The sequence below is a fragment of the Rattus norvegicus genome, chromosome 17 (genome assembly GCF_021556685.1).
Source record: "Rattus norvegicus strain SHRSP/BbbUtx chromosome 17, alternate assembly SHRSP_T2T, whole genome shotgun sequence".
Lineage (NCBI taxonomy): Eukaryota > Metazoa > Chordata > Mammalia > Rodentia > Muridae > Rattus > Rattus norvegicus.
In genome coordinates, this window is record NC_141550.1 from 32943050 (window position 1) to 32969553 (window position 26504).

General features: G+C 41.9%; 1 long non-coding RNA gene across 5 annotated transcripts in view; it reads left to right on the top strand.

Annotated features, from left to right (window-relative positions):
• LOC148000113 (uncharacterized) overlaps positions 1-26236 on the top strand; it is a 56519-nt gene extending 30283 nt beyond the window's left edge. For 2 of the 5 annotated variants that reach the window (XR_015642020.1, XR_015642022.1), the window contains one exon: positions 24077-26236. This is a non-coding gene — a long non-coding RNA (uncharacterized LOC148000113). The remainder of the gene's footprint in view (positions 1-24076) is intronic. The other 3 variants (XR_015642023.1, XR_015642021.1, XR_015642024.1) reach the window with 3 other exon arrangements.
• The last annotated feature ends 268 nt before the right edge of the window (positions 26237-26504 follow it).

Genomic DNA, 26504 nt, shown 5'->3' on the forward strand with positions numbered 1-26504 from the left:
CGTGTTGTTCTTTCCTGTCACTACCTCAAAGACTTTAATCAAAGGCTATTTGGAAATAATGCCAGCTAATTAGTGTTTATGATGCAACAAGAGTGACTCTCCCTTAGTGCTTTAAACCTTTCCCCTGAAACCCAAACACGCCACACTCGGGCATTAATTGTTAAGAAAGATGAAAAGTCTACCAGCCGTTTGCTGGGCGGAGGCCTCTCCTAGATAGAGCAGCAGGACCCCACAGGCTGGTGCAAGGCAGGCTTGTAGCTGCAGATCTATTGCTCCCAAACACACCGTGCACTGAGGGCTGGCGGGTGACGTGTCTGATCTCTAGCAAGCTCATTAGTGAGAACACTAAACCCTCGGCTGAGGTGCATAGTCTCTGTCAGAGTCACAGAAACCACTAACTACACTCTGACAAAGTCAAAGTCTCTTTTTTGAACCACAATTTTCAAGATAAAGACATGTTTTCTTTTCCTACATTTTTGTATGTGTTCATGCTTTTATAAAGGACCCTTTCTCTTTTATTGAGACCACATATTTATTCAGTATCTACTGTGGCTAAAGATAATAGATACAAAAATACAAAGAGTATGCTTCTCCTGCCAAGAGAGGAGGAACAGTCCAGAGTTAGAAACGCGGATGACAGTGACAATAGTATCAACTGTTTTGACAGTTGTTTATGTCAGTAACATGGAGAGAGACGAGGAGGAACCAGGGAGGGCTCTGTATCAATAACTTCAGGGAAGACAAGGAGCTACATGGACACTGGGAAACATTCCAGTGTAGGCAACTCAAAACCTGGCCGGCAGCCGTATCAAAATTACTGGGTAACACAGAATCTCTATCCACAAAGAACATGGGCCGATCTGTTCAGTGGATCCCAATGGTGCAAATAGACGGGACTGCACTCTGCATTTGTTAACGTTTTTGCTTCCCACACACAACTACGACAAAGCTTACTCTATACTTAGACATAATAGATTAGCAATGATTGAAAGTGATCAAAACAATATGCTGCAATACAAGTTTGCTAAAAAAAAACTCACGATTTTTTTTTTTAGAATTTTATATTTCATATTTTGGGCTGCATATAGTAGCAGGTAACTAAAACTTGCGAATTGAAGCCACAGCCTGGAGGAGATCCCTGTACAAAACCATCTGCATACATGCAGATGCGGTGAGCCTGCCTCTCCCTGGTGCCTGCCTAGCAAACACCATCTGCCCAGTTTTTGGAATGATGTCTTTACTTATTGTTTCTCCTAACATAAGTCCATCCAGTGCTGACAGGAAGTTGTCTCAACAGCACCTGTTTTCCACTTGACATATAAGAATATTGTCACCTGTTCTGGAGGCAACACAAATCCAATGACTTTGAAACTGTCATGTGTGGTGATTTAGATGGAGGTCAAATTGTGGATCCTCCCTCAATTATCAGCAAAAGCAAGAATTTGTATGTAACTTAATAATACATAATTTAAATAATAAATATTTAAAATAAAATAATTTAAAACCTTTAAAGAGAACTGATTGTTTTAAGGCCTCATTAAGAACTTATTTTCAAATGAACAAGCATGTTATTTAATTCTTTTCTCAAGATATATATATATATATACGCATATATATATTTATGTATACATAAACATCAACATCCCGTTTTAATATTTGAACTTCTTGAATATGTTAAACTATTCTCCATTTCTTAAGCAAGTCTATGACTAAGATGTTTTAAGTCATGCTGGAGAGTTGCTTCATGGTTTAGAGCACACGTTGCTCTAGCAGAGGACCCAGGTTTGACTCCCAGCACCCACGTGACTGTTTCCATTTAACTCCAGATGCAGGAAAACTGATGCACTCGTTTGGCCTGTTTGAGCACCAAGCACGCATGTGGTACATACACATACATTCAGGCAGAAAACTATATACATAAAATAATAAAATAAATCTTTAAAAGAAAAGACATTTTAAGGCACGTGTGGTTGGCACAAGCCTGTTAATCCAAACAGCCAGGATGCAGATGCAGGAGTTCATAAGTTCAGTGTTAGACTGGGCTACATAACTAATTCCAGGAGAGTCTTGGATATATAATAATTTTAAGAGTGGTCTAGGATACATACAAAGATTGTGTTTCGGAAATATAAATTGTACCAAATTATATCAGGCAGCACAAGCTGAGCCTGCGTTAGACTTTGTACTGGGGTACTGTATTAATAACAATAGAAGGGCTCACATGAGGATTTGCGTTGGTTGATAGAATCGCTCTTAGATTTTTCTAAGACCTCAAGCCCTTTGAGAATCTAATGGCAGGTATGGCTGGATGTGTCATCCTGTGAACACAGGACTCACAGGCTGCTTTAAAGAGTTTTTGAAACCCCAGGAGCCCAACACGATGCTGGAGTAAGTTCTTGGACCAAAGACGGGGCACATGCTTCCCTCAGGCAGAGCTGTGAAGCTGTAAGAACTCCCCATACATGGACGGCTCAGGTGCGAAGCCAGATCATGGCAAACGGCGCATCAGCGAATTTCATGAAATGTGTTAAGTAAATTCAATTAGTGATCTCAAGAGAAGTTTTAATGGCCAACCATTACACACACACACACACACACACACACACACACACACACACATAGGGGACACATCTAAGTAGGATATATATGGGATACATATGTGGAATGTGGGAAAATACATAAAATTATATACGCACATTTTTTTCCAAAGTGCTTTTTAGGTTTCCCCTGTGCTCTCATAATCAAAATCAAAAGTATTTTTGAAAAGCTACATGCTTTATCCTACATACACAGAACAGTCCACAGTCCATGCCTTTGTCATATCATAAAATCTAACCATTTGGATGTGGACGAGCCGGGTTTCTAGGCATTTTTCACCTCATCTCTGAGTAGCTCTGTGCACAGTAAAGATCTTAATTCTCACTTGGAGGCTTGACATTTGTGAAGTTCAAATACACATGGGAAGAGACCAAAGGAAATGCCAAAGTATGATGGATGACTTGGCAGGCTGAAAGACTGGAGCTTTCCTTCTGGGAGATTCCTGCTATCTGATGATTGAATTTGTGCTTGTCGTCCCTTGGAGAACCACCGTGATTGGGACTCGGCTGCGAGTGCGAAGGAAGGAAGCGGAGAGACGTCTCCTTCCCTTTTCCTTAATGTTTGTACCGGGTTCTTAAGAAAAAGCAGATGATCCACATGGGCCGTGACATGAGCACTTCATCGGGAGACGCCTACCCGGTGCTGGCTTTTGTGTTCCCTATAGTCCAGCAGACACTGTTACTCATTGGGGTGCACAGACAATTCCAGCATGTTGCCTCTTTATCTTCCAGTCACTGCACCCTTGTCTTAGCCACACTTTTGGTATAACTATCAGAGAAGCAGGGAATGTTCAGTGAAAAAAAAATAGAGAAAGAACTGGATATCACACTGTTTCCCAGAAAAGGTGTTGGAACTGTCATCTCTGATGTTCCAATTCCAGGGTGAGCCATCTACACATGCCTGAAGGGACCACAGCTGTACCCATTCCCTCTTATCTCACGTGCAGACTACTTGGCCCTGTGGTAATCTACTTCATGAGAACCCTTGTCATCTTGCTTCTTCTGGTACTCTTGGTGTCTCTGCCATGGAACACAGGATCTGGGGTCCTCCTTGGTTGAATACTCATCCTAATGCTAATGTATCATGGTCATTTATTATTAGGACTCAGATACAACCAAATATAAAGAGGGATTTTTCTTAACAGTCAGATAGATATATTATATTATAGATAGATATAGATATATTATAGATCTATAGATATATATAGATAGATATAGATATATTATATTATATTGTATTACATTATATTATATTATATTGCAGCTAGAAAGGAAGCAGCCTCACCTACACAAGAAGTTCTTTCTTTTTCCTTCTTGCCCACATTCCCTCCTTGTTCTGCCTTTGCTTTTCCTAAGACTTTAGAATACATGCATCGTCATTGGAGGGATGTTCAGGGATGGTCTTATCTGATTACCTAATTTGACAGATGAGACCTGGTTAGGGGCAACTGACTGTTCTTGATGAGAACTCTGGTCCTTTGGTGATCTCTAAACTTGGAGAAAGTTGGGCAGGACTGAAGGCTGCTTAACCAGTAGCACTAAACTTTCTCTCTTCTTATGCCTCAGAAACGTTCAGGGATGTTAGCTGCCATCAGGTCAGTGGTTCAGTTCCATATTCAGACCACACTCAGAACTGACCCAGCCCCACCTATCTGTACTGCATCTTCAGTTGCCAGGCCATAAGCATGCTGTGTGGGAAATTCAGCTCTTTGTTCACACTCTCAGGCCCTCAGGTGTTGTTTGCTTCAGGAAGGACTTAGGACAAAATAAAGTGGGTGAAGACTTCAGGTTACAAAATTTCTTATGGAGTAGGTGCTTGTTGGACAGTGAAATACACCCTGGTTCCCGGTTGAGGAGGCTTGAACTCCAGAGACCCTGATGTATTTTGCCTGTCTCCCAGGAAACCAGGCCGGTCACTAGCCTGAAGGCCTCCATAGATTTGGGACCACCAGCCATATAAGGGCAACGCCCCAAGCCCCTTCACAGGTAGAGGCTGTGACCACAGGTCATGTAGAGACCTGATCTCCATTATAATGAGGTACCTAAAGGCCTGGAGGCTTAGCCATTGAATTTCCCTTCCCAGACACTCCTCCCTGCAAAAGGTATTTAATCTCAGGCCCACTTTGGGAAGTGGGATACGGTTTTACTCATCCACTTTCTGCCATGACAATAAATTCCTTGAAACCACGGACTGCTTCTTTTCATCAGGGTCCATTCCTGATGAAAAGCCATCACAGAGAAGGCTTTTGCCTACAGAACTGCCATCTAACCTCCCAGAAGAAAGCCCCCCTGTGCTCCCTGTGTGTTTAGTGGACACCACGAAACTCAAGCGCGCTGCTGTCAAGTCAAAGACTCTCCATTAGGACCAGCCAGAGCTTCCCCCATTCCCCAGGCCCTCAGTTAGATCCAGCCCCGTGGTCCCCACTCTGTTCTTAGCTCTTCCGCTGTATCCCAGCGGCACCTGGATGTCCAAGAGCCTGAGAACCAGACAGCCCCGGCCTCCTTGCAAGTGGAGCAAACTGGGGACCCCACTATTAATCCTACAGGCTCTATCTTCTTGCTAGTATATGAGTGGACCTTGTTCCCAGCATCCCACTTGTGTGTCCACGTTTCTAGATCAGACACCCCTACCCTGCTAATTCTTTCCTGGGACTCTCAGTGTAGCAGGTCTGTGTAGGAAACTGCTTTTGCTTCCTTGCAAGGGGACCTGGGGCTAGTTCCTCATCCCCCATCCATGAAGTGAGATAGTACTACAGCCATCCCTTCCTATGCAGAATCACGCAGATACCAAACTTCAAGGACACAAAAATGACATTGTTTTTATAGACCACCATGTATTTCCTTATGCATTTTAAATAATCTCTGGATGACTTATAATGACTAATACAACATACGTACTGTGTAAGTTATGTTATTAAACAGATAACTACACGAAAAAGTCTGTCTGTACATGTTCTTACAGATGTTGTAGTTTTCAAAAATATTTTAATGATATTTTTATGTTGTTGAAGAAAAATGTAATTTCAAAGATCTTTTTTACTTAGTAGATTGATTGGAGTATAACAAAGTTCTGCTTTGTTCCATGCCTTAGTGTACAAACAGCCCTTATCCCTTTGTGAATGCTGTGAGGTGAACGAGACCCTGAGGCCACAGAGTTCTCTACAGTATCTATGAAAACCCAAGAAGCAGGGGAAACTTTAGGCCTGAGAGAAGACCAAATGAGGCACTAAAGTTTAATCTTCAGATCCTAAAGGGTGAAATACCAGTCTTTTTTTCCTAGTCTTCAGCCCCAGAGCCCTGGCTTCCTTAGCCCCTCCTCCTAGCCACAGGCTCTCTTTGCCTCTTTCTACTCTTTTCTTTCTGCACTGTGGTGGCATAGCTGTGTGCAGAGCCCAGCCGGTCAGCCTGGGCAGTGTGTCTGTGTCTTTCCCATTAGCATCGACGGAGTCCTCTAACACTGCATCAGGAAACGTTGATGCCACTGATCTGCTGATTAAGCACATAATAGAATGGGTTTGTAATTGTGCACAGTTGTCCAGACGAGTGAAAGGTTTTGTTGTTGTCATTGTTTTTTCTTTTTCCTTTCTTTTTTTAAAATAAATGTTTCTTGTGAGAAAGGCCTGTTTTGAGCCTCAGGAAAAGTGGCCCTTTCCCAAGAAGAGTCTATTCAAACCAGAGACACATGGTAGACCACATCTAGGCTTTGGTTTTCAAGGGAAAAGGGGGGAAGAATGTGGAGTGATGTCTAGAATTGTAGAGATTGAGAATTAACATACCCAACATGGGATTATAGGTTCTTAAGTACCATATTCTATAGCTTGACTCTAAGTGAGACCCCTCTCAGAAATGTTAGAGCTGGAGCAAGAGGCAGTGTCCCTAAGGAGGTCACACCAATCCTGCCTCCCTGCACACTCCCTGACTAGGAATGACAGTATTAATTCACCTCCCCCTGTCAGACATGTGCAGTTCTCCTAGCAAATAGAAAGAGGTAGCACATCTGGTGAGTTGAAGGAGATATTCTAGTTTTCCTGACCCTCTTGGAATGCTCAGTTTGGGGACCTCTGCCTGAGAACTCAGCTGCTCATAGGTACAGACTGTCTAGTCCACAGTTCTGGCTGAGCAGCCAGCCCCAGCCAGCATCAACATCCAACAATGTGAAGGGCCACCTCTGCTGTCTGGTACAGCTGAGATGCTAGATGACTACAGCCCACCTGACATTGAATTACCTCAGTGGAGTCATGTCTTACTGACCTCAGTCTGCCTACCACCAGCGGCCTCAGGACCCCACCCTGGGCTGCTATACAGCAGAAGAATACCAAGGTAGTCAGGTATGGTGTCTAGCAGATTTTCTATAAGTTTACAGAACTGACCACAGTTTTGCTGTGTCGGTGGTTCCATTTCCAGACATGACACAGTCGAGAGGAGGGGTGACCTGGCTCAGTGGTCTCAAACAACTCCGGTTGTATGAAACCACAGGGTCAAATGCCTGAGGGCTGACATGGCCTCTTACCTCAACTCTGTTGGCTCTGCTGATCTTTGAGGCTTTTTTTGAGCCTCTTGTCAGACCACTGAGTAGTATTTGGGTCAAGAAGATTGGCCATCCTATGGTCAGAGTTGCTGAGAGACTTAGCTTTATGCTGATGCCCTAGCAACACAGTCACATACAACCTTAGAGGAAGAAGGTAGCATCTAAGAAAGGGCCTGTTTTGACCCCAGTTTCAGAGGGCACTTGTAGAAGGTAGAAGGAGCAACACGGCCAAGAACGTTCATAATCCAGAGAAATTGAATGTAAGAGTGCGGCCAGCACAAGGTGAAACAAAGCTCATGACAGTATTAAGTAAGGATGTCACTAAAGGCTTTTAAAGAGTAGTTTGAAGTAAGCCCCATAGGGTACATGCAGTCTTTGTGCTGAGACAAGCAAGCCTGTCATGGTAAGAGAGGAAAAGGTCAATGCAGAACTACTCCATACTCATGTACACCTGTCTCTCTCGATTGACGGGGACTGATATTGAACCCAGTGCCCTCACCTTGCATGCACATGTAACCGTAGGTGTTATTAGTGTGTTAATTCATTGGACTATGGTTAATATTTTGTAATAAGTAAAGTTCTAAAACCATCACGTTCTATACATTACATGTATGCAAGCTTTGCTACTTGTACTACAATTAAGCTGTGGAGAAAACAGCTCAAACAAATTAAGCAAACAGATCATGAAAAGGATGTTCAAATCTCCAAATAATTGAATAACAAGTTGGTTAGCCACATTAAATGAATTCAGTTTAGATAGGGGATTTGGCCAGTTCTCTGGTATTTTTGAAGTGTTACAAGGACACATAAACTGCATTATAGGACATTGAGTGGGATTTATGTTCGATGAAATAATCCATGTTTTGGTCTCTTTTCTGTTGCTATCACTGAATACCTGAGGCTGGTGGTGTGTAAAGAATGGAAGTTTATATTTGCTCAGGGTTCTAGAAGAGGGAAGTTGGAAAGTCCATCCCTAGTAAGAGCTTTGAGTTCTCTGAACTCACAGTGGGTGGCAGAAGGGCAAAGGGCACACATTGAAAGGCAAAATAGAGAGCTGTTCTAGTTCCAAGACAGTGAGAGGTTCCAGGAGAAAAGCAGCAGTACTGTTTAATGACCTAGTCATCTCTTAAAGACTTCACTTCCCAACACCACAATGGAAGAAACCATATAAACAAAGATATGTGAATCGGAAGGAGGCCCCTAGTGACATACTGGGGTTCCAGATGCTAGAGGTAGCAGAAATTGGAGGACTCTAACATTCAGATGTCCTTTTTGAAGGGACTAGTATACTGTAGGGTGCTCTCCTCTGGACCCCAGATTAAGCACAGACCACACCAATTTCCAAGCACAGACCAAATGCAAAGAGATTCTTTATTAAGCAAGGCAGAGACAAACAAGGTGGCTGAATCTGAATTGGGCAGAAACAGCAACAAACAGCTGCACGGTGTTATTTTAAGGGGGGAAAGGGAAAAGGCCTGTGTTAGAATGAGCTAGGATTGTCGGTAAGTTCTGATTGTATGTTTTAGTTAAGCTAGTTAAAATAATGAATTATGATTGCTGTACTTTGAGCCTTTGATAGTTGGACCTTGGTGATCAGTCTCAGGAATGAGTCAGGTCTAACAAAGGGACAAATAAGGGAATAGACCTAGGTGGGTTTTAGGATTGTAATCTAATGGTTTAGGAAAGAAAGAGAAGGGTGAAAGCCAAAACCTACGGGTGCCACGTTTGGTATGCTCAGGACTTCTAGAACACTTACTGTTCCACAGCAGCTGTGCCCTCAATAGTGCTGGACTTCCAGAGTCACACTAGACAACCAGAGACAGAGATAGAGACCTTTTACGAAATTTCCAGGACATGGGTGAGTTGTTGGTGTAATTTAGGTTGGATTTTCTCCTTTTTTCTATTGCTGGCTAAGATGTTTGCTTCCCTGGGTTTGTTCATTATATGCATCCACTTTACTGTGTGGACCCAAGCTTCTAATAGTCAGTGCAATTTCTTCAAGGACCACAAACAAACAAACAAACAAACAAACAAATAAAGTACTGTTATTGGCCTGGAATTTGGCACCTATTTTTATATCTAGAAGTATTGTATAGATGACCAGGGATTCAGAGTGTGGGTTACTGTGGTGTGTGTGTGTGTGTGTGTGTGTGTGTGTGTGTGTGTGTGTGTGTGTATCTTAGTCCTCACATATATCAAAATTCATATTGAATAATGAGTTCTGGGTTGTAAAAGAGGATTAATTTTTGAATCTGTATTTCCTGCCGTTGCCTATCAGTTGGATAGAAAATATGTGCTATCCTGCATGGTCTTTGTTGATGGAAATTCTTATGCTCTTAGCTGCACTGAAGATTTTCTGGAGAAAGTTCCAGACCATCTTCAACTGGAAGCGTTGGTGATACACTTACGGAAGGTCAGGATTTGCAGTAGTACTGATTAACTTTGTGCTACTGTGATGGATACTTGTAATGCATCAACTTAAGAAGGGATTCATCAGGAATTTTTGTACTTCACAGCATTAGAGATTCCTATCCTTGACTGACTGGCAGCATTATTTTTGGTAGATGGCAGCACAGAACAACACGCTGGGAGCACATGGAGAAGATCCCGCTTTACCTTATGGCCAAGTGGGAAAGAGAAAGAGACCAGAGTCCGTTCTCCTTTGAAGTCACACCCTTAGTAACTTGACGTTCCATTTCTTAAAAGTCCTACCATTTCCCTATAGCACCAAGCTGAGACCAAATCTTGACACATTTGGAAGACATTCCAGTCTAAACTATAGGAGCTGCTAAAGATTTCATAACTAACAGCTTTCCAAAAATCCCCTGGAAAATGGAACAGCGGTGTGACGCCAGGTGTTTAGTCACGTGAGCACAGCTCTCCACCCACTATCATTTTATCTTAGACGGTACTATGTGTTCTAAGGCTGACACCCCACCCTAAGAGCTGTACATATTAATAGACATTTCATAAACATCCCTTGTGGTAATTAAATAATTACAAGAACTCAAGCATTATAATGATAGCCTTTGTACACATATTCATGTACACTATTAGGACATTTTTAAGGGGAGAAAATGAATCTGTTAGGTATAAGCATTTAACAAATTACACGATGTATAGGTTTTTAAGACATGGCAGCTTGAGTTGGAGGAAGAACAGAGAATTAAATAATGACAGGGCGATCTGAGTGTTCTTGCTTGCTGTGAGCCAACTTGTGGATGGGGATGCTGTACTTCTATGTGTCTGTCACGTTGATTCCTGGCCATAGGAGATGACTCATAACTGTATACTGACAGCTACTTTCTGCTAGGTTTTGGGACTCTGTGGCCCATGCTAAAGGGAACCCCTTGCTCACTGGAGCCATTTCAGAATTTGAGATCTGGTTTCTGTTTCTGCTGTGTTTTGTTTGGGGGCAGAATGTGAACAAGGCCATGTGCTTTGTTCAGGGACAATACCAAGGAACTGTGAGAGTCATTGTTGCAGACTAGCAAAGGGACCAAGAGCCAATACCCAATCCTCTGCAAGACCCTGGTCTGCATGAGAAGTTGAGGTCCTACACAAATGGCTGTTAATTTAACCTGGACACACAGCCCTAACATGTGGGAGCGAGAAATTACTAGATGTCAATGGCTAGTGATATAGATCATAGGCACTGGATGCCGGATCATCAGTCAGTTTGAAATTCCAGTTTATTGGTGATTCCAACACATTGGTGATTCAGGATTTTTTAAGAGGGAAGAGTGTGTGCCCACTTTGCCCCCAGCCTCTGAAATTTTCTTCCATTAAAAAAACTTGTTATTTTATATGTATGGGTGTTTTGCCTACATGTATGTTGATATGCCACATGTGTTCCCAGTGCCTGCAAAGTTTAGAAAAGGGCATCATGTTTCCTGGGACTTGAGTTAGAGAAGCTTGTGAGCCTCCATGTGGGTCCTGGGAATGGAACACGGATCCTTCGCAAGAGCAGCCAGTCCTCTTAATCACGTAGCCCTCCCCGACCTATCTCCCTGTCCTCAGAATCCTGCATCTACTCCCCTACCCTTTGGAGCATCTCAGAGTTTGAGGTTTTTTCTTGGCTCTGACGCCATTCTAATTCCATGATTTTAGCACAGTCTCAAGAACTCAAGTTTGCTTGAGTGTAGCATACAGTGTAACGTGAATGGATTCACAGTTATAGTTCTATGTGTCTGTGTATATTAGAAATACTTTGCCATTTGTTTTGTCACAAATTTAGTTTCACCAAAATGTGTCCGTATTATAGCAGGAACTTTCAGCCCTTTCGAAACAGAGCAGGGGAAACAAATCCAGATGCAGGAATGACCTCACAGCCCCCTTCGGAAGTGTCCACTGTGTTGAGTTCTTACTCCAAGGCTTAGCATTTCAGGACAGCAGGCAGGTGTCAGGGGAGCACACCTGTGGCATCAGTGCTTTGGAGACAAAGGCAGGAAAGTCATGAGTTAACTTGTCTTTGTTGGCGCCTATTCCTTGATACTGAACATAAACCTGTGATAGCAGGAGCCCTCCCGAGAACTAAACTAGCCTGGGAGTCTGGGGAATAACAAGGTCGTCCTTAGTGAATTTACAAGAATTACTGTTCAAATTTATTTCTGCATCAGTTTTGATGATGGGTATGTGATGGATATCTGTTCTGCGACTGATGTTTTCCTAAAGTCTGTGACTGAGTGTCACTGCCTGCCTAGGGCTCCCAGTTCTGATAGCATGCTCCCACATGTACACACACACACACACACACACACACACACACACACACACACACACACACACACACATTTCTAGCCTCCATTATAACTAGGGAAGACATGGGACACAGTGACAAGCATTCCATGGTTTGAGCTGATCAGAGAAAAGCATAAGCCCATCTGTAGATCTCTGGTGATACTTCTTTTCCTGATGAAAGTGCAGGGCAGATGTGGCTGGTGTGCTGGTGGAGCCTTTTCTTCCTTAGCCTGCTCGAGGTTTTAGTAGAGTGGTTGGGGAGGTATGTTAATATCTTATAACCAGAAGAGGGAAGCTAAAGGAAATTCAGAGATGTCAGCACAGCCTGTGAATTACTGAGTCACTGCAGACTCACTAGCAAACTCACTGTGCCAAAAATAAACCTCCCCTTTTGTTTGGAGACAGGGTCCTGCTTTGTAGCCCAGGCTGGCCTGGAAACTCTTGACCTTCCTATGTTGACCCCCAGTCATTAAAATTGCAAGGTGTATTCTACTGGGTCCAGTTAAGCTTTTGAGGCCACAAAACTAGCTTTTCCCTGTTCTTTGCAGCTTACTGCCTTGATAACAGATGCACTTGACAATTTATTAGAAGTGAGCCGATCTCCACCATTAACTCATATGAGACCTTTTGCAGACTTCGACACATATTCCTCTTTTTCTGTTAGGAATATGTGTTCTACAAATATGTGTGTCTGCCCAGAGCCTGCCAAGATACACACATGTTAGTCAGAAGGTCTAAGGAGTCCCGTCCAGGGAAACCAGTGCTCAGTCAAGAGCAGGCTGGAGAACAGGTTCATTCTCTGTGCAGGAGAAGTCTCTACTCTCATTTTGAGCTTTGCCTTTCCTCCTCGCTGCCTGACACTAAGAAATATTTAGGCTGGCCCACTTACCAGCCTTAGCTTGGCAAGGTAGGACATGAAAATCATGACTTGTTCCCTGTTCCAGACATGCACCAACCATCCAGGCCCTTTATCTGCCGCTCCCTCTGATAAACCCGCGGCTTTCATAACTCTGCCTGGTGATTTATGCTGGGGTCATTAAGCACTCAGGCACTTCTGTTTCTTGGCATTTGAACACATTTCCAGGTGGAATTTTCCTTCTGTTTGTTAGTATATGACAGCAGAAAAATGTGAAGTTCTTTCCTGTGTGGCATTAAAAATGGAAGACATAAGTAAAAGTTGCTTTAATAAATGCCTAATAGTAGCTGGCACGGAAGGTGCTGTTTGGAATGCCTGGTAGCTGGATCATGAGTTGTATCAGTGTTCTTCAACACAGACATCATTGTTCCCTACTTGACATAGGGAAAGGTTCGTAATGTCCTGGGTGGACCCCACATGGATCTAGGGATCTGTGGGGCAAATTGTCCAGGGAAATGTGTCATGGGTCTCATGCTAAGCTTTATTCATTTTCATTGAGTTCCAAAGTTTAAAATAACCAAGCAGGGTAGCAATAACACAGCCAAGAAGTGACTCTTCCATCAATTCTCAACATGGAGGTAAGAGATTCTCAATCTGTGAGATCAGTCTTTTTCAAGGTCCTCATTCTCTACAAGTCTTGCTCCCACACGTAATGCAGGGTGTATCTAGGTTAAATTAGCAGCCACTGTGGAGGATCCTGTTTTCTCGTGCAGTCCGGGGTCTGCCAGAGGGGTGTGTGCTGGCTCTTGGTCCCATTGCAAACCTGCAACAGTAACTTTCAAGTGTATCCTGTGAGAGATGGGAATCTAGATATCCTTTCCTGTCCACTGTGCACTGAGGTGCCAGAATGGCAGCCAGTCAGCAGCAGACAGGACATCTCAAAGCACCGGTCTCAATGCCCCTGTAATAAGAAATAGACCAGAAGACACACATCAATTTCACTTGAAGTTGCTATAGTCCAGCCACCCCATTTCCCAGCACACACTTAGACGAAGTAGAATTGGGATATTGAGAAGACACCAACTGCCTTGGTTTGCTTTCTATTAGTGTGTTAAAGACCAGGACCACAAACAATCTAGGAGGAAAGAGCTTATTGTACCTTTTAACTTGTAGTTCTTCATGAAGAGATGGTGGGACAAGAACTTAGGTCAGGAACCTGAAGGCAGGAACTAAACCAGAGACCATGGAGGGATGCTGTTTACTGACTTGCTCCCCATGACTTACTCAGCCTGTTTTCTTACACAATCTAAGACCACTTGCCCAATGTTAGTACTATCCCTGTGGTCTGGGCCCTCCTACATCACCACAAATCAAGAAAATGTTCCCTTCGACTTGCCCATGGCCAATCTGATAGTATTCTCCCACCTGGGGTTCTGTTTTCACAGATATACATAGTTTATGTTAAGTTGTCAAAAAATTAACCAGAGACCAGGCCTCATGTGCTCACGTGGCATCATTCGCAGTTGTCAGTATGCTGAGTCTTCACTGGGTTGTCTGAGAGAGTGGTGTTCCTACAGGCTGGAACATTACTCAGCAATAAAAAGTATGAGCTGTTACTTCTTATCACAACATAAATGGAGTTCAGGACAGTATGTTAGTCAAGTAAGTTGGACACAGAAGGACAAGCACACCATGTCTCCCATCTTGGATACTGAGAGCAGAATAGTGTTTAGGCTAGGCCTGAAGCACTGAGAGCAAGTGAGCCACATATTTTTGACAGGAACAAGTTCTGTGGTTCTGCGGTACGGAGAGTGACTATGATGAGTACTGCCTCTTCACACATCTCAAAACAGAAGTCTGAATGTTCAGTGTAAAGAGAGAATTAGTAAATGCATCTGAGATGATTAAACATATGATTTAAGGGCCAGATAGCAAATTCATGGCTCTGAGTTTACTGTTAGGGTGTTTTAAAGATAATTTGTTAGAAAAAGCTAAGAGTAGTTAATGGACTACAGTCCAGATAACTTTACATAGGTAGATGGTTTTCAAAAACGTCAGAGAGCCACAAAATGTGACATTTAATGCTATTTATTCTTTTGTTGTTGAGATAAATCTGTTCCTAGCAGCTCTCCTTTTGTGAATTCCAAGAAGTAATTGAGTGTTTCTACCTCCAGGTGAAGTAATACATTGTGGCTAGGGAGCTACTGGGCAGACATTGTCTATTTCATCTACAGACAAAATACTGTCAAGGAAAGGACACACTATAGAGAGACAAGCCAAGTCAGAATAATCAGTCCTTCAAAATTCTGTGTTACAAAAGTCTGTCAGATGATCCTGGGCTGGAAGGCTGAAGATTGATGCTCTTATGTGTTGTTGACAGGGTACTGTATGGGTAGGCAGTTGCCTCTACAACTTGTCTCAGCTCTGGAAGCCATGTTAGGCTTCCTATATTTTCAGATAGTATTGGTTGTTCTCCAGATTTCTGATGGGGTTGAAGACTAATTATAGTCTCATAGCCTACCCAGGCTATTTAACATTGAGAATACATATTTAATTGGATAGTTTTCAGATAGTATACAAGCTAGCCAAGATATAACACATAGATTTTAAACCTTTCTTAAGCTAAGATAGATAACAGAATGTACTATTTAATTGACAAAAATGATGAACTCAGTGTTAGGTATATCTTATACTTTATAAATTACAGAATGGTAATAGTTGTGCTCAGCTTACAACTGAGAGAAAAGTTCTTTTTTTCTTAATTAGACAGAAAGGGTGAAATATAGATCGATGTCTATATGCAGGTGAGGGCAGGCACAAGATAATTCAAGGCCTGTGATTAGGCAATGAAAAAGTAAGGCAGGTGCAGAGTTTTGGAGAATTATTATAGGATAATTTGTCTTATGTAGGTGGACAATTTATATCAATATCAATTGGCTCAGAGTTTATTGTGTAGACATTTTGTGGAGTGAGAATTTAATGACATAAATCTGATTGATAAATTATAAGTTTCTAGAATTTTGATTTTAACTGGTTACTGGGAGTTGTGACTATAACCCCTGGGGGCAGATGCTGGAAATCTGAGCAGAGCCCACACAGAGACCCATGAGATAGACAGCCGCTGATGGGGCAACCATGGAGGCAGAGAGACTACCAGAGACAGAGAGTAGCAGGTAGTGTGGCAAGTTGCCCTGCATCTTTTTCTATTATTTACTCCAACCGTAAATGCTAACAAAGTTCTAGGATATTTTTTTTTTGGAGCCTCTCTTTCTTCATTGAGAAAGGGCTAAGAGAACAAGCACTGGGCATGTCCTCCCTCTGCCATATCAGGGCTATCACACTGGTCTTTTAAGATCTGCCATGGTGAACCATTTATACCATAGACATGTGCAGTAACTCAGAATTGGAGATGGGTTGTTTGTTGAGAGTCAATCATTAAGCATTTCCCATCACACTACTGCTTAGCTCTCATATTATAGAGGAATGAAACTCACGTGCTTCAAACTGTGTCTGGCACTAGAGAGACTAGGGTTCAGTAAAACTTAGCATTTGTTGCTTTTATTACAATTTTGCATATACGTAAGCAGTTTTGCTGCACAACTGTTGCAGTAAAAATAAAACACTGCCGAACCCTGCACGCATACCCTGGTGGTCACCCTCTCTCACTAGTTCTGGCTTTGGTGGGCCATTGGAACTAGTGCCAATTTATCTCAGTGGCTCCATGCTGCCCCCATCTACTTTCTGACCAGCTGTCCGTGAGCCATTCCAACATGGCACCCTGTCAGGCCGCCCTCACTCACAATTCTCTTGGCTGTTTTCCACCATGCCAGGCATACACATTCCAATTCTGTGGTGGGGCCCGGTGCATCCTGCCACCATACACTGTCTTGAACTCAAGTCACCATATGAAAGAACACATCACACAACAGCTTCTGATCCAATCGATAAGATATAATTTGCCCATCTAGACAACACAAAATCCTATACATATCCATCCCTTAAGAATAGTCATACCAACCTGTAATATGTGCAGAGAGGAATCTTAATATCTGCTGCCATGTTCTCTCAGCTCCTCCTTGCTCTGGCCTCCTCTGCCTCTCTAAAACTTTTCTCCTGACCATCCTTCCTTCTCCTCCAATGACAGGCCTTGTTCTATCCTGTATCTGCCTTCACCTGCATAATGACATCGACCTACACACAACAAAGTTTGGGAAGCATTGTTTTTTTTGCAGAAAATGACCTATTAGGTTTTGTCCAAAACACTTACTCCACAGAAGGCACCATTATCTGCCTGTTCTTGGCCCTGGATCCTAGAAGGCAGGAATCATATGTCCCTAGTATTGGCACATTTAAATTGAATGCACTTTTCTATAGACAGAAGGTCACTCATCCCATCCAGACATGGTCACAGCCCATAGACACTCTGACGTCACAGGTCTTGTCAAAGTGCAAGATCCAGAGTAGCTTTGCTTCTCTGTTATATCACATGGTCAAATGGAATTTTTCAGCTAGGGGGCAGGTATGGTCAACCGGAGCCATTTGGGGGCACAGCTGAGTGGGCAAGTATTGTTGAAAGAGAAGAAAAGCTTTGCAGTGAAAGAGGAAACTTCTCCAAGACATGTGTTCCTAATGTGAATCAGGAAGCAAACCCACTGAGTTCTCCATTCTTTTATTGAAATAAAAAAATTCTAAAATCACAGTGAACGCTGTCAAAGCTGTCTTATCTCTGAGAGTATATCCCTGCCCAAAGGGGCATTTCAACTGTGTTCTGACTCTGAGTTTCTCCAATCATAAGCCCATTGGAAAGATCTAGGATCCTTCACATTGGTCCTCTGCTATGAGCCAAGATTCATTTCCTGACAGGGACTCAATTGTGTCTGTAATGTTTCACCTTTGAATTCTGACATCCTCAGAGCTTTGGCTTTAGGGCTCATGGCTTGACATCTTTAGACTGTTTCCTTCTTTTTGATTCTTGAGTTACAAGAATTGTTTTGTTCTTAAATAGCTGAATTTTATGTCTACCGCGACAGTTAATAGGACTCCATTCTGGGTTTTGTTGGCACGGAACTTCTTTGCAGATAGCTCAGGAACCTGATGATATTCTTGGTGTAGAGTATGAGAGTCGTGGTGCCACAAGAAGATATCACCTTCATCAGGGTCAGCCCTTTGCCAAGCACAGATAGCTTCTGAGACAAATGATTGTCCCCTGCAGTCCTTCCTGGGACCAGGGCCAACATCCTATGTCATCTTTTTGACAAGCCTTGAAGGATTGAGATTTACTAATGATTGGTTTTAAGTTGATTTGATTAAAATTTATGCATTTAGTCCAATAAATGATAATTCAGGAAAGAGGGAAAAGAGTGGAAAGGAGGAGGAAAGGGAGAAAGGACCATGAAGAGGAAGCAAATGAAAGGGTAGGAAGAAGGATAGAGGGAAGAAAATGGAGAGAATGGTGGAAGAGTAGAGGGGGAAGAAGAGAATGAGGAAGAGAAGGATAAGGCATGTTTGCTCACTTTCAGATCAGTTTTGCAGCTAAATGAGTGAAAAGGATCTTAATTTGGTCTGTGTGGGCATGGGGACTAATTGTGGTGCACACTTGGTGAGTCAACGTGAGATGAAATTCTCGAATTAATTATATTGATCATGTATTTGGAGAGGATATTCTGCATGGTACACTATGGGTGTACAAAGACACCACTGTGGGTATTAAGTAGCCCATGTTTAAATTACTTCATCAAAACTAGTAGGCTTACTCGATCTGGATCTGTTTGTATCACCTGGGCTTATTATTTTTGTACAGAGAGGATACAGACTTTTAATCTGTTTCATATTTCTAAAAGTTAAACATGATCTTTTAAGATAAAACCCAAGAGAGATTTCTTGCAGGCCATTATTTATTTATTTATTTTTTGGTTCTTTTTTTTCGGAGCTGGGAAAAAACCCAGGGCCTTGCGCTTCCTAGGTAAGCGCTCTACCACTGAGCTAAATCCCCAGCCCCTCTTGCAGGCCATTATAAAAGCCATAACATTGAGCTATGAATCACATTTAATCTTTTCCTTCTTTCTTACCATTGACCCAGACAAGAAATACAATTATACCTATTTTCAAAAAAAATGTTTATTTTTTTCCTAGACAATTTTGCCAAGATTAATTCAAAAGAAGAGAATTCCTCTACTGCCATAGGAGTTTCTGACGTAAAAATTCTCTTCAGTCATGCATGAATTCAATGAATTCAATGCATTTTTAGCAACTTACCTGCGTTTTTGTTTGTTTGTTTTTTGTTTGTTTGTTTGTTTGTTTCTTTTTGTTTTGTAAGTTCAAAGGCCCCCTTCATTTGGGTAATTTTCCCATGGTTCTGACCCTTTTAAAACCAGAACACCAACTGTGGTGTCAGCTAATACAGCAGTTAAGGACATTGATATGCATCTGAATGATGCTTAAAGTCCGCAGTCTGTAAAGAACATGGACAGGCCCACTTAAGTTCAGTGTGAAACGTGTTTTAAACAACTTCCCCATTGTGTCGTGTTTTATTAAAAAAAATAAAATAAAAGTCCTTGAGTCATGAAGACAAATGTTAATTTTTAACACATCCTGAGCAAAACCTGGTTTTGTACACATTTGATCAAACAAACCTTTCAAGTCTTGTTCTACAAATTATTTTGAAAAATAGGATGCAGATCATTATCAGCAACGGTCCAGTGTGTGTGATGACCTAAGTTTCATCACCAGCCCCACGAAACAGATTTGTTTTGCATGTCCCCTTCGACACTGTGAGATTCAGCTCATTTAGTCTTGCAGCACCACGACAGGAAGTTCCTACCGGGCCACAGTCAGGTCGACAGGAAGTACTGTCCAGGCTTTGCCTGACAGAGAGTCTTTCCAGAGAGACTCCTTGAGCCAATGTCTTTCCTCAGTGAAATATCAACCTGCATTTCTTCTGTTCAAAAGCGTTCAGTGTGATGCTCTCACAATGCATGTGACACCCTTGGGCTTCCACGAAGCCTAAATTTTTATCTTTGGGGTCCTCCTTTGGCCTTGCCACTTAATCACCCGCACTGAGGCCAGCCATTCCTCTTTGTTTTCTCTCACGTGTTCGATTTTCCTCCTTTGCCAATGGCTGCAGCTCCAAGCTTGCTTCTCTGACCCATCGGCCCGCCCTCCTTCCTCGTCTATGCTCAGACTGTGGATAGATTCTCGGAGTTTGTGTGTGTACTCCGGTGAATAGAGGGATAAACATGCATGTGGGGGAACTAATGGACATCGGACAATGTGGTCTCAAGAGTCAAGGAAATCTATTCAGATGCTGAGCACCTAGACTCCATCCAAGCTTTCCACCCCTGGGCAAGAATTTGCACTTGAGAAAGGCTGAGGCTTTTAGGGGCTACTGATAGAAATGGAGTTTCACTTGTCTTACTTAGTGATTTCCAAGCCTGTGCTGTTTTCCAGCCCCATTTTCCTTAGTCCTGTCTTAGAATAAGGGATTTTAGATGACAATCACAATAACCTTAAATAAACATGTACAGGGAATGCAGTTATTTATCCATTAAGACTCTTGCTAAAGCAGATCATTCTGGGCTGCTAAAGACATGACTTTTAGGACCGAAAGAACATAGCTCCAGATGAAGACTACTAACCATATCTATACCCTGCCTGTAGTTTCAGTGGGAGGAAGCAGTGATTTGAATCCTCTGTAAACCATGTACCATGCTATGCTGCTTGGCCTGGCTTCCTGTTCCACCAAGACTAGGAAGCGATGACAGCAAGGCTAGCTCATGCTATAAGAGAAGACACAGAATACAAAAGGGGTCATAGAGGAATAAAGGAAGAGAATAAAGGAGAGGAGGAAGCAGGCAGGGAGGGTAGAGTGATGCATGAGCAGGAGATGGGATACAGGAGGAAGAGAGGGCTCATAGTGCCATGCTAACCAGGTTCCATTCAACCTTATAGTCTAGCATTACATCAAGGTCCAAACAATACATGCCTGGATCTCATTTTCCTACTCAGCCATGGGCTGAAACTACCCTCATTACTTGTTTCTAATAATTATCTCCTTTTGGGAATCACAATGATCTCACTTTTGCTCGCATGTTCAAAAGAGACTCTTCCTTCAAAAAGTTATCTGATAAATTTTCAAAGGTCAGAGGATGAAAAATACCTTGACATTTGATGAATATTTGCATGTGCATTTAATTTACTTGGGGGAGATAAATATGGCTATTACCAAGGCAGATGCAGTAATCACCCTAATTAGGCCGCAGACACGGAAGGGGTGCTTCAAGAGCTTGCATCAGCTGAATGCTGAATGATTGCTGTAGGGTCTCTATCATCTTTGCGTTAGCTATTATGTCTGTGTCTGCTTTCCTTCTGAATATGCTGTATTGGAAAGTACACATGGAGAGGAGCCTCTCCATTAAACATGTGGAGGAAGAGAAACCAATAGCTATCTTCTAGAGCACTGATCCTTGAGGTCTGGTACCAAGGATCGTATTTAAGGCAGCAGTTGGCAAATCTTTTTTGCTGAAAGGTAAAACAGCAAATATCTATCGCTTCATTCTGGTCATTCAGCTGTACCTTTACCAAGAGATCACAGACAATATACCACTACAAGGCCATGGTTGTGTCCCACGGGAAGTTTATTTACAAAAACAGGCAGACTAACTAACAAGAAACTTACCTGTAACATTAAAAAACACAAGGCTATAAATTGAGACTAGGGGTACCAGCTGTTAGATATACTCTGTCTATATAGAGAGTATAAATGTTGGGATTCAAACATTGGTTGTATCTCTCTTGATGGCTTAGGGCTTCTTACCTTCCCTATTCTTGTTTCCATACTGCAGGATGCACAGTGAAGGTGGTTGAAAATGTGATGTTTCCTTGGATCAGCAGTCTGGAAACCATATTGCCATCTGTTTCTTTGTGTGAAATCCTTTTCATGCCTGCCCATTGGCTTTATGGGCAGCATCTAGTGGTCATTACTAAGAACCTATGGCCCCAAAAATCTAAAATACTTACTGTTTGTCCTTTCGTGGGAAATGTCTCATGACTTGAACATACAATAAGTGACCTCAGTCTTAATATGCTGCTCAAATAAACTAAGGGAAAAGTTTACACATTCTACACACACACACACACACACACACACACACACACACACACCAGCAGCAGAGTGCTGAATGTGGAAAGCATGTTGATCTGATCACTCTACGGTATCCACCTGTGTGGGAACCCCACCCTGTAGATAGCTATAATTATGTGTCAATTTGAAAAAAATGTAAAAATTCAACAAGGGAGTCAGCTGAATGGACAGATACTCAAATGTTCATCTCCCGAGTTTCTTATTTGCAGTCAAGCCCGGTAGGCATGTGAACACTAGTAATTATGTGTTCTACACCAGTCGGTGCCACTTTTCTTGGCTGTGCTGTCTCAGTTCTACCTCCTATCAGTGGAGTAAGTTGTGCTGGGTCTTCCCAGGCCAACATCAGAACTGGCCAGGAGGAGAAAGTGAAGGCCAGGCAAGGGGGCGGGGAGCCCATATAGCTGTAGATTTCGCACATACTTTATAATGGAAACTAGTTTTACTAGTTGAATATACTTTTTTTCCAGCTTTTGAGTATTTTCAGCATGAGCTGCAGTTGCTTTTTTGCCAGGGAGATGTGGCCTACTTCCTCTCGATAGCAGCCACACCAGGGCCCAGATTCCCACTGTTGATATCTTCTGTCCTTTCTCCTGGCCTTTCAGGTTTTGCTGTGAGTTGAGAGTTTCTTCTAATGGCTCCTGTGTTGGAAGCTCAGTCTCTAATGTGCCTATCAGAATGGGATTGGGTGAGGAGCACATGGTTCTTTAAGGGATTGAGCTTAGAATAAGTTCTGTAGGTCACCGAGGAAAATGTTTCTTCAAGAAATGAAGGTAACTCTCATGGAATCCCTAAAAGTTCATTAGGATAAGTTTTCAAAGGCCTGAGGCTGACCTTTGATCCTGATCTAGCTTCCTACCTCAGCCTGTAAATGCCTCCTTTCACACAAACATCGCCACCATGATACCTTGATCACTATGAAATCCTCGCAACACTGGGGCCATACACTTGAACCTTCAAAACTGTGAACTAAAGAAACCCCTTTCAAAAGCTAGTCTGCCTCATGTATTTTGTTATAGTAGCTGAAAACTGAATCATGTAGCTCATCCGTTATTATATTAATATTAAGTCTTGCTTCCACAATGTAAGCAACATGGATTTAGCAAAGACAAGAAACATAGGTAAGCGTTTTAAAGGGGCTGCTATGATTGTTCCTTCAAATGAAGGAACAAATTTGTTCTCGAAAGAGCAAGCAGTGATAAAATAGCAAGACTTGTCTCTAAGCTCTCTGGTTTCCTGTCTTGCCGTGTGAATGAGACCTCTGCACAGCTGAGCAAAAGCTAACACCATGCTTTTGGACCTCCAGAACCTGAAGCTAAATAAACCTTTTGCTTTTCAAAGCTATTTATTTAGCCTCAGGTATTTTATTAGAGCAACAGGAAAAGAGGCTATCCCAAGGCCACCCACTAAACTTGCCTGTCTTGAACCTGAGGCTTTAAAGCTAATACACAGTGAGAGATAGGTAGGAACACTGGCTTAGGTCTACTTGTTCTTCATCTCACGTTTAAAGAAAACATTTTTGTGACTTTTATTGTAGTTTATCGATATACTAGAACAAATGTGCATATGTCACTTATGAATAAACAGTCTCTTCAATGCATATTGTCACAACTTTTCCTGGAATGATATATAGTTAAAAATTTTGGAGACTGATACGCTATAGGTTGAACAACGCTATTCTAATGCATTTCTGGTCTCATGTAGCTATCTATCTTCTTTCTTCTGAAAGCAAGGTGGCCATGAAAGGCCACCTCTGTAAGTATAGTTGGTAGTGACTGTTGAGGACCAGACAGGAATCCAGGTGACAGATGCACAGAAGGGTCCTTCATAGCTTCATAGCCTTGGGTTCTGCAAACAGGAAGATAAAATGACCAGGGTCCTTTGACAGGGAATATTCTCCATTGGATTAACCCTCACTCCCTGACACCCTCCAATGTAGGATCCTACTTTCTTTCCTTAGGAATTGAAATAGCTTCAAACAAGCAGCTTTTTTTTTCTTTCTCCACTTTACAGAGTCACTGAGAATAAAATTTTTGAAAGGAGTAATCACTGCCATGTCCATGAAGGAAGACTGAGTGCAGGAGCAAATGCCCATGTTAACGAGGCCTGCACACTTGCAGGGTGTGTGTTGGTGACTGAGTTCTCTCCACTCTGCGATCTTGTAGCTTTACAACACATATTAGAAACAGGAAAGTTAACCCAATTTTGTTCTCTTTCAGAGTCGTTTGGGCTGTGAAACGTCGTTTGATGTGATGTTCAGGATCCAAGGAGTTTATGTCTGCATAACAGTGCCTGCTGGGATGTGAACTGGATGCTGTGTGGGGAACAGACATCTTAAATACAAATGTCTGACTCATGAGCAGCCATGTCTGCTGCAGCATTGGTCTCCTCACTTTCTCTCAGCCAAGTGTTACAGGCCCTTCACGCCTCCTGTCAGACTAAGCCATGTTGATGCCTATTATATGGACTCCATTTAAGCTGTCATTTTCCCCTTTGGCTATATATTTGTTTATTTTTATATTGTCCCTGTGCTCTTGACAATTTTACTTATTTGTGGCAGTATATATGTTTTTATCTTATACTTCATTAGATGTTCTGCAATAGGCATATATTGTTACCTTTATATTGCTTTGATAAAACACTATGGCCAGGCAAATTATATAAGAAAGTGTTTATGTGGCCTTTGAAGTTGACCTAAAGAAACTGAAGTCAGTGTTAAGCAGTGGGGACAGCTGCCTTATCTTCTTTTGATAAGGGCAGAACATTTCCCTAGTACCTGTAATCAGTGATGGCTCCATCCGGGTCCTTCATGAGCAAGGGAGACTTCTTCCTATTCTGAAGTTTCCATAAAGAATGGTTTTGTAAAGTGCTTTTCCTCTCTCCCTTGCTATTTTAACACAGCTCTGCTTTTCTAGTTTGTCATTGTGATAAAATACAATAGTTCAGGTTTGAAAGTCAAGCCAACCATGCTTTCCTGGGATGAACTCAGTCATGATGTGATATATGTACTCATTATGATCTATAGCTATGTGGATTTGATGTAACTGATTTTAAGTCATTATAGTATACTAATGCCTATACAAATTTGGGTCACTTTTAAATTGGCATTTTATTTTACTTGAGTATCTTTAATGCAAGCCTGGTAGACTGAGTTTGAATGTATTCCCTCCTTTTCAGCCTCTTGGGGATTATTTGCATAGATTTGGTGATATTTCATCCTTAAATGTTCTGTAGAATGGCTCAGCAAAACCATCTAGGCCTTGAGCTTTCTTTGTGGAGAAGTTTAAACCGAAGATTCAGTTTCTTTATATAGGACCATTTGGGTTATCTATTTCTTAAGTAAACTCTAATAGATTTTTACTTTTTCTTTTTGAAAAATGTGTCACTTCACCAGAGTTGTCAACTTCATAGATGACACAGTTACCTAATTATTTTAATGTCTGTGAAATATGTGAGCTATTCCCACACTAGTTTGAAATTGGTACATTTCTTCTTTTTTCTGATCAGTCTGGATAGAGTTTGTTAATTTTATTGTTTTTCTCAAATAAATTCTTGATTTCATCCGTGTTTTCTCGCTCTTCTGATTTCAATGGCATCAATTGTTATATTGATTGTTATTATTTCCTTCTTTCTTCTTGTTTTCTGTTTCATGTTTTTTCATTTTCTAGCTTATTTTTATTATAAAATGTACCCCAGGAGTGGTGGCACACATCTTTAATTCCCGCACTCAGGAGGCAGGGGCAAGTAGATCTCTTTATTATGGGTTCTAGGTCAGCCTGGTCTACGTAGTGAATTCTAGGCCAGCCACAGATACCTAATGAACAAGAAATAAACAAGAAAATAAACAAGAAAATTGGGGCCCAGATTTGTAGTAATAGATAACTTGGAGGATGCAGTGGAAGAATCTAAAGTTCAAGGTCTACCTGGGATACAGGTTGGGATCAAGGCCAATGGAAGCAACTTAGGGAGACCTGTCCTAAAATAGGAAGTAAAAAGAAGTCTAGGGATAGAACGCAGTGGAGTGCTTGCACAAAGACTCTAGGCTCAATCCCTACTATAATAAAACGGTGTTCTTTAGAGTAAGAGACATGGTAATTTGATGAACCTGTACATGATGTCATGATTAGTACAGCCAGGATCACTGATGTCTATAACCTTATATGGACCTTGAGTGTGTGAAGGAATCACTCAGGGCTCAGCAGTGTATTGTTAGTCACAGTTACAGCATTCATATTAAATCTCTGAAGCATACGTATCCTGCATGTCTCAATCTTGGTGCTTTTGACTGCCTCACCACCCTGGAAACTATCATTCTATTCTCTGCTTCTGTGAATTTATTTTTGAAATTTCATATATAAATAAAATGATTTGGTCTTGTCTTTCTGTGCCTGTTTTATTTCACCTAGCACAGTATTCATATTCATCCATATTCTTACAGATGTCAGGCTTTCCATTTTTGTCTATCATCCATCTGTCTGCCTATCTGCCTGTCTGTCTATCTATCTATCTATCTATCTATCTATCTATCTATCTATCTATCTTATTGATTTGAACAGTTATGGCCCCAGTAGCCTTGTTGGAATAGGTATGACTCTGCTAGAGGAAATGTGTCACTGTGGGGGTCAGGCTTTGAGATCTCCTATGTTC